The sequence below is a fragment of the Oncorhynchus keta genome, chromosome 15 (genome assembly GCF_023373465.1).
Source record: "Oncorhynchus keta strain PuntledgeMale-10-30-2019 chromosome 15, Oket_V2, whole genome shotgun sequence".
In the NCBI taxonomy this organism is placed as follows: domain Eukaryota; kingdom Metazoa; phylum Chordata; class Actinopteri; order Salmoniformes; family Salmonidae; genus Oncorhynchus; species Oncorhynchus keta.
The window spans coordinates 4160622-4170621 of record NC_068435.1 but is presented as its reverse complement, the minus strand read 5'-3'; the positions used below and the strand labels follow the sequence as shown (position 1 = coordinate 4170621).

Here is a 10000-nt window from a genome sequence, read left to right as displayed (position 1 = left end):
TCTGTCTGAGGACCAACTAGTTTCACCCAGCGCACCCTACTGACCTTCTGTCTGAGGACCAACTAGGTTCACCCAGCGCACCCTAGACCTTCTGTCTGAGGACCAACTAGGTTCACCCAGCGCACCCTAGACCTTCTGTCTGAGGACCAACTAGGGTCACCCAGCGCACCCTAGACCTTCTGTCTGAGGACCAACCAGGTTCACCCAGCGCACCCTAGACCTTCTGTCTGAGGACCAACTAGGTTCACCCAGCGCACCCTAGACCTTCTGTCTGAGGACCGACTAGGTTCACCCAGCGCACCCTAGACCTTCTGTCTGAGGACCGATTGGCAGGTTCACCCTTAAATTGAAGCACTAGGTTCAGCACCCTAGACCTTCTGTCTGAGGACCAACTAGGTTCACCCAGCGCACCCTAGACCTTCTGTCTGAGGACCAACTAGGTTCACCCAGCGCACCCTAGACCTTCTGTCTGAGGACCAACTAGGGTCACCCAGCGCACCCTAGACCTTCTGTCTGAGGACCAACTAGGGTCACCCAGCGCACTTCTAGACCTTCTGTCTGAGGACCAACTAGGTTCACCCAGCGCACCCTAGACCTTCTGTCTGAGGACCGACTAGGTTCACCCAGCGCACCCTAGACCTTCTGTCTGAGGACCGACTAGGTTCACCCAGCGCACCCTAGACCTTCTGTCTGAGGACCAACTAGGGTCACCCAGCGCACCCTAGACCTTCTGTCTGAGACCCAAAAGTACATTTCATCCCTGGTCATCTCTACTGCCTCCGATCTGGCGGGCTCACTAAACACACATGCTTCGTTTGTAAATTAGTGTTGAACTGTGACCCTGGCTATCCAGGGTAAACTCCCATATCTACTGGGTGACAAACCACAGTGTGCCATCACAGCAGCAAGATTGATGACCTGTTGCCACAAGAAAAAGGCAACCAGTGAAGAACAAACACCATTGTAAATACAACCCATATTTATGTTAATTTATTTTCCCTTTTGTACTTTAACCATTTGCACATCGTTACGACACTGTATATAGACATAATATGACATTTGAAATGTCTTTATTATTTTGGAACTTCTGTGAGTGTAATGTATACTGTTCATTTGATATTGTTTATTTCACTTTTGTTTATTATCTATTGGCACGTTTCCCATGCCAATAAAGCCCCTTAAATTGAATTGAACATTGAATTGATAGAGGGGGAGGTCTGAGAGAGAGGGGGAGGTCTGGGCCAGAGTGGCAGACTCTGATTGGACAGAATGTCTTACAGATGATGGCTCTCTCTCTACCTCTATATCAGGAATCTGATATGTGGAAAAACCAGAGGTGCCGGGGAACAAGGGCTGATGGCTGAGCGGGCCCTGGTCAACAGTAGTACACTATAGGGAATAGGGTGCCATTTGGGACGCATCCCAGAGCATGGTTTGGGATGCAGGCTAGAGCATGGTTTGGGATGCAGCCCAGAGCATGGTTTGGGATGCAGCCCAGAGCATGGTTTGGGATGCAGCCCAGAGCATGGTTTGGGATGCAGACTAGAGCATGGTTTGGGACGCAACCTAAAGCATGGTTTGGGATGCAGCCCAGAGCATGGTTTGGGATGCAGCCCAGAGCATGGTTTGGGATGCAGACTAGAGCATGGTTTGGGATGCAGCCCAGAGCATGGTTTGGGATGCAGACTAGAGCATGGTTTGGGATGCATCCCAGAGCATGGTTTGGGATGCAGACTAGAGCATGGTTTGGGATGCAGACTAGAGCATGGTTTGGGATGCAGCCCAGAGCATGGTTTGGGATGCAGCCCAGAGCATGGTTTGGGATGCAGACTAGAGCATGGTTTGGGATGCAGACTAGAGCATGGTTTGGGATGCAGACTAGAGCATGGTTTGGGATGCAGCCCAGAGCATGGTTTGGGATGCAGACTAGAGCATGGTTTGGGATGCAGCACAGAGCATGGTTTGGGATGCAGACTAGAGCATGGTTTGGGATGCAGACTAGAGCATGGTTTGGGACACAGACTAAAGCATGGTTTGGGATGCAGCCCAGAGCATGGTTTGGGATGCAGACTAGAGCATGGTTTGGGATGCAGACTAGAGCATGGTTTGGGATGCAGACTAGAGCATGGTTTGGGATGCAGACTAGAGCATGGTTTGGGAGAGAAAGGAAGTGTGCTAGTGCTCTGTCCTTCACTACTGCTGTTGATGGACACATAGTGCCATAATGAAACAGCTCTCCACTCTGAGTATCAAAACACTGTAATGGTAGAACAGGACACAATCAATGGCTATCCTCTTGTCCTGTCTCTCCATGTCCTCCAATCAGATCTGCCTTCCTCGCTTGCTGCCTAAGCGCAATCAAGGTGAGAGCCTCTGGTTGGTACTTCACTGGGCTGCACTGTAACATACATGCTCATGTGCATCTATCTCCATGGTATAATGGTATAGTCACTACCTGGAATGTATAAAGTCGGGGACAGGGTTGTGGACGCTGAAAGAGGCTGCGTCTAGGTCTCTTGAGATCTCCACGTTATCTCCGGCCATGAGACGGACAGCTGCCTTGTTTTCCTCTTCGAATATACTCTTCTGGAGTGAGGCGCAGAGGAGGAGCATGAAGTCATCATGGAGAGGATGAGCCCAGAGCAGAGGTTTGGGATGCAGGAGAGGAGGGAGAGGATGCAGGAGAGGATGAGTTTGGGAGGAGTGTCAAGGGAGGATTTTAGCTTCATAGCAATTTAATAGCTATCCAAAATGTAGACAGAGACTAAAGCATGGTTTGGGATGCATCCCATTCTATCCAAGCATGGTTTGGGATGCAGCCCAGAGCATGTCCTAAGTCCACTATCCAAAGCATGGTTTGGGATGCAGATCCCACTATCCAACCCTGTCCATGGTTTGGGATGCAAGCCCAGAGTCCATGGTTTGGGATGCATTCCCAGTCCATTCATGGTTTGGGATGCAGGCTCCAAGAGATCCCATGGTATCCAACCCTGGGACGATCCCATTCTATCCAACCCTGAGCATGGTTTGGGACTATCCAAGTCCCAGAACATGGTTTCTATCCAACCCTGTCCACTATACCCTGTCCATTCATGGTTATCCAACCTTGGATCCCATTCTATCCAAGGGAATCCAACCCTGTCCATTCTATCCAACCCTGTCCATTCTACATTTTATCCAACTGTCCTGATGGACACATTCTATCCAAGTCCATACCGATCCCATTCTATCCAACCCTGTCCATCTCCATCTAACCCTGTCCATTCTATCCCAGTATCAAAAACACTATCCAACCCTGTCCATAGATTCTACAACCCTGTCACATTCTATCAACTATTCTGTCCTGTCTCTCCAACCCTGTCCTCCCATCAGATCATGATCCCATTCTATCCAACCCTGTCCATGCACCTCTGTCCAACATACAGTAACATACATGCTCATCCAACCCTGTCCATCATCCCATTCTATCAACCCTGTCCATGGTATAGTCACTACCCCATTCTATCCAATGTCCATAAAATCCCATTCTATCCAACCCTGTCCATGAAAGAGGCTCCTAGGTTCTATAGATCTCCATTCTATCCAACCCTGTCCATGATCCCACTATCCAAGTCCTGATCCCATTCTTTTCATTCTATCCAACCCTGTCCATACATTCTATCCAACCCTGTCCATCCAACCCTGTCCAGAGGATTCTATCCAACCCTGTCCAAGTCATTCTATCCAAGAGGAGATCCAAGGAGAGGAGATTCTATCCAACCCTGAGAGGATCCAAGTCCAGAGGAGAGGATCCAACCCTGTCCATAGAGGATTCTATCCAACCCTGGGGATCCCATTTATCCAACCCTGTCCATAGATCCCATTCATCCTAATCCAACCTTGTCCCCAAAACCCTGTCCAGATCCCAGATCCAACCCTGTCCATAGATCCCATTCTATCCAACCCTGTCCATTCTATCCCAATCCAACCCTGTCCATACCGATCCCATTCTATCCAACCCTATCCAACCCTGTCCATACCGATCCCATTCTATCCAACCCTGTCCATACCGATCCCATTCTATCCAACCCTGTCCATCCCGATCCCATTCTATCCAACCCTGTCCATCCAACCCTGATCCCATTCTATCCAACCCTGTCCTGTCCATTCTATCCAACCCATGATCCATTCTATCCAACCCTGTCCATCCCGATCCCATTTTATCCAACCCTGTCCATACCGATCCCATTCTATCTAACCCTGTCCATTCTATCCCATTCTATCCAACCCTGTCCATCCGATCCCATTCTATCCAACCCTGTCCATACCGATCCCATTCTATCCAACCCTGTCCATTCTATCCAACCCTGTCCATACCGATCCCATTCTATCCAACCCTGTCCATTCTATCCAACCCTGTCCATACCGATCCCATTCTATCCAACCCTGTCCATACCGATCCCATTCTATCCAACCCTGTCCATACCGATCCCATTCTATCCAACCCTGTCCATTCTATCCCATTCTATCCAACCCTGTCCATTCTATCCCATTCTATCCAACCCTGTCCATACCGATCCCATTCTATCCAACCCTGTCCATACCGATCCCATTCTATCCAACCCTGTCCATACCGATCCCATTCTATCCAACCCTGTCCATACCGATCCCATTCTATCCAACCCTGTCCATACCGATCCCATTCTATCCAACCCTGTCCATACCGATCCCATTCTATCCAACCCTGTCCATTCTATCCAACCCTGTCCATACCGATCCCATTCTATCCAACCCTGTCCATACCGATCCCATTCTATCCAACCCTGTCCATACCGATCCCATTCTATCCAACCCTGTCCATACCGATCCCATTCTATCCAACCCTGTCCATACCGATCCCATTCTATCCAACCCCTGTCCATTCTGTCCATCCCATTCTATCCAACCCTGTCCATGTCCCCATCCTGATCCCATTCTATCCAACCCTGTCCATTCTATCCCATTCTATCCAACCCTGTCCATACCGATCCCATTCTATCCAACCCTGTCCATACCGATCCCATTCTATCCAACCCTGTCCATTCTATCCAACCATTCATATCCCAACCCTGTCCATACCGATCCCATTCTATCCAACCCTGTCCATCCAACCCTGTCCATCCCATTCTATCCAACCCTGTCCATACCAGATCCCATTCTATCCAACCCTGTCCATACCGATCCCATTCTATCCAACCCTGTCCATTCTATCCCATTCTATCCAACCCTGTCCATTCCAACCCTGTCCATACCGATCCCCCATTCCATATCCAACCCTGTCCATACCGATCCCATTCTATCCAACCCTGTCCATCCAACAGATCCCATTCTATCCAACCCTGTCCATACCGATCCCATTCTATCCAACCCTGTCCATACCGATCCCATTCTATCCAACCCTGTCCATACCGATCCCATTCTATCCAACCCTGTCCATATCCAACCCTGTCCATCCGATCCATTCTATCCAACCCTGTCCATGTCCTCCAACCCTGTCCGATCCCATTCTATCCAACCCTGTCCATACCGATCCCATTCTATCCAACCCTGTCCATATCAGATCCCATTCCATACCGATCCCATTCCAACCCTGTCCATACCGATCCCATTCTATCCAACCCTGTCCATTCTATCCCATTCTATCCAACCCTGTCCATTCTATCCCATTCTATCCAACCCTGTCCATACCGATCCCATTCTATCCAACCCTGTCCATACCGATCCCATTCTATCCAACCCTGTCCATACCGATCCCATTCTATCCAACCCTGTCCATACCGATCCCATTCTATCCAACCCTGTCCATCCCATTCTATCCAACCCTGTCCATCCCGATCCCATTCTATCCAACCCTGTCCATACCGATCCCATTCTATCCAACCCTGTCCATACCGATCCCATTCTATCCAACCCTGTCCATCCCGATCCCATTCTATCCAACCCTGTCCATACCGATCCCATTCTATCCAACCCTGTCCATACCGATCCCATTCTATCCAACCCTGTCCATCCCGATCCCATTCTATCCAACCCTGTCCATACCGATCCCATTCTATCCAACCCTGTCCATCCCGATCCCATTCTATCCAACCCTGTCCATACCGATCCCATTCTATCCAACCCTGTCCATTCTATCCAACCCTGTCCATTCTATCCCATTCTATCCAACCCTGTCCATACCGATCCCATTCTATCCAACCCTGTCCATACCGATCCCATTCTATCCAACCCTGTCCATACCGATCCCATTCTATCCAACCCTGTCCATACCGATCCCATTCTATCCAACCCTGTCCCCTGTCCATTCTATCCTATCCAACCCCCATGTCCATATCCAACCCTGATCCCATTCTATCCAATCCAACCCTGTCCCCTGTCCATCCCATTCTATCCAACCCTGTCCATACCGATCCCATTCTATCCAACCCTGTCCATACCGATCCCATTCTATCCAACCCTGTCCATACCGATCCCATTCTATCCAACCCTGTCCATACCGATCCCATTCTATCCAACCCTGTCCATACCGATCCCATTCTATCCAACCCTGTCCATACCGATCCCATTCTATCCAACCCTGTCCATACCGATCCCATTCTATCCAACCCTGTCCATACCGATCCCATTCTATCCAACCCTGTCCATACTGATCCCATTCTATCCAACCCTGTCCCTATCCCATTCTATCCATTCTGTCCAATCCCTGTCCATACCGATCCCATTCTATCCAACCCTGTCCATACCGATCCCATTCTATCCAACCCTGTCCATACCGATCCCATTCTATCCAACCCTGTCCATACAACCCTGATCCCATTCTATCCAACCCTGTCCATACCGATCCCATTCTATCCAACCCTGTCCATACCTATCCCATTCTATCCAACCCTGTCCATATCCAACCCCTCCATCCCATTCTATCCAACCCTGTCCATATCCCCGATCCCATTCTATCCAACCCTGTCCATACAGATCCCATTCTATCCAACCCTGTCCATTCTATCCAACCCTGTCCATACCGATCCCATTCTATCCAACCCTGTCCATTCTATCCCATTCTATCCAACCCTGTCCATACCGATCCCATTCTATCCAACCCTGTCCATTCTATCCCATTCTATCCAACCCTGTCCATACCGATCCCATTCTATCCAACCCTGTCCATACCGATCCCATTCTATCCAACCCTGTCCATACCGATCCCATTCTATCCAACCCTGTCCATATCTATCCCATTCTATCCAACCCTGTCCATACCGATCCCATTCTATCCAACCCTGTCCATACCGATCCCATTCTATCCAACCCTGTCCATACCGATCCCATTCTATCCAACCCTGTCCATACCGATCCCATTCTATCCAACCCTGTCCATTCTATCCAACCCTGTCCATTCTATCCCATTCTATCCAACCCTGTCCATACCGATCCCATTCTATCCAACCCTGTCCATACCGATCCCATTCTATCCAACCCTGTCCATACCGATCCCATTCTATCCAACCCTGTCCATTCTATCCAACCCTGTCCATTCTATCCAACCCTGTCCATACCGATCCCATTCTATCCAACCCTGTCCATACCCTATCCCATTCTATCCAACCCTGTCCATTCTATCCCATTCTATCCAACCCTGTCCATACAGATCCCATTCTATCCAACCCTGTCCATCCCGATCCCATTCTATCCAACACCTGTCCATACCGATCCCTAATACACCGACAGAGCAATATGATACGTACAGACGAGAGAGATTGGGTTGGGGTTGGTGTGGAAGTCAGGTAAATAAAGCCACTTGATGACGTTGGAGTCCATTGCAGAGTTTGGGAATCTCCATGGGTAGTCTGAAGGGATAGAGAGCAACAACAGCAATGGCCAAATCATCACAACACTACATTTCATAATGAAGCTCAATTTCAACAAGCTGTCCATTGATCCCATATCCAATAATACATAATAATGATATTAATTATAAGAAGAAGAAGATTAACTGTTTGTATATTAACAAAGTGCTTCACATCATTGGGGAGACAGGGTAGCCTAGTGGTTAGAGTGGAGAGGCAGCAGGGTAGCCTAGTGGTTAGAGTGTAGAGGCGGCAGGGTAGCCTAGTGGTTAGAGTGGAGAGAGGGTAGCCTAGTGGTTAGAGTTAGAGGCGGCAAGCCTGTTTGTATATAGCCCAGTGGTTAAGTGTCCAGAGGCGGCAAGCCAAAGTGCCTGTCACATCATTCCAGGCGGCAGGTTAGCCAGGTGTCCATAGGCGGCATCCCAGCCTAGTGGTTAGAGTGTAGAGGCGGCAGGGTAGCCTAGTGGTTAGAGGGAGAGGCGGCAGGTTCCAAGCCTAGTGGTTAGAGTGTAGAGGCGTCCAGGGGTAGCCTAGTGGTTAGAGTGTCCAGAGGCGGCAGGGTAGCCTAGTGGTTAGAGTGTAGAGGCGGCAGGGTAGCCTAGTGGTTGAGTGTAGGCGGCAGGGTGCCTTGGTTAGAGTGTTGGACTAGTATCCGGAAGTTTGCAAGTTCAAACCCCCGTGCTGACAAGGTACAAATCTGTTCTGCCCCTGAACAGGCAGTTAACCCACTGTTCCTTGGCCGTCATTGAAAATAATAATTTGTTCTTAACTGACTTGCCTGGTTAAATAAAGGTAAAATAAAAAATGTAATAATAAAACAACTACTAACCAAGAATCAAAGACAGCTGGAAGGAGAATATATATATTTTTATCATACATTAAACGCCTCTTTATTAAAGTGTGTCTTCAGCAGGGATTTAAAAAGAGGCACGGAATCGGATTGTACTCTGGCAGACCATTCCACAGTCTAGGACCCGAATGGCAAATATCCCAGTCTCCTTTAGTTTTCAACCTTGACTTTGGAACGGACAACAGTACCCTGCCAGAGGATCCAGAGCATCCTGGCTCGTAGTAGAGATAAAAGATCTGAGATATAGGATGGGGCAGAATCAAGCCTTAAACGTGATTGATAACATTTTAAAATGTACCTAAAAAGTGACTAGAAGTCAGTGTAGAGAAGCTAGAATATGTGTGGTATGTTTACATTTCCTGGTTCCTGTTAAAAGCCGAGCTGCAGCGTTTTGAACTGACTGTAGGAGACGGAGTGATTTCTGACTCAGACGACGATACAAAGAGGTACAGTCATCTAGACGTGAGGAAATAAAAGCCTGTATAACTTTCTCCAGATCAGTGACTGGAATAAAAGACTTGACTTCGGTTGTATTTCTTGGATGATAAAAGCAGCACTGGACAACCTTCTTTACATGCAGCTCCAGGTTTAGGTCAGGGTCAAAGAAGACGCCAAGGTTTCTGGACTTTACATTGGTGGAAACAGTTCTAAGGTTATCTACAATCTGACTCCCTTCAAGGTGGGGACCAAATACAACAACCTCGGATGTCTTATCATTGAGCTGGAGAAAACTGTCAGACATCTAACATTTGATGTCAGCAAGATACTAGTGAAGGGTAGCTACGCTAGCTTGGTCACTGGTGAAGGGTAGCTACACTAGCTTGGTCAATGGTGAAGGGTAGCTGGTCACTGGTGAAGGGTAGCTAGCTTGGTCACTGGTGAAGGGTACTAGCTATAGCTTGGTCACTGGTGAAGGGTAGCTGGCTTGGTCACTGGTGAAGGGCTTGGTCACTGGTGAAGGGTAGCTACGCTAACTTGGTCACTGGTGAAGGGTAGCTACACTAGCTTGGTCACTGGTGAAGGGTAGCTACACTAGCTTGGTCACTGGTGAAGGGTAGCTACACTAGCTTGGTCACTGGTGAAGGGTAGCTACACTAGCTTGGTCAGGGTAGCTACGCTAGCTTGGTCACTGGTGTAGCTACACTCAGCTTGGTCACTGGTGAACGGTAGCTACACTACCCACTGGTGAACGGTAGTTACGCTAGCTTGGCCACTGGTGAACAGTAGTTACGCTAGCTTGGCCACTGGTGAACAGTAGTTACGCTAGCTTGGTCACTGGTGAATGGTA

At 48.8% G+C, this 10000-nt stretch overlaps 1 pseudogene; it reads right to left on the bottom strand.

Annotated features, from left to right (window-relative positions):
* Positions 1-10000, bottom strand: part of LOC118372857 (piezo-type mechanosensitive ion channel component 2-like) — a 323332-nt pseudogene that overhangs the window by 140700 nt on the left and 172632 nt on the right.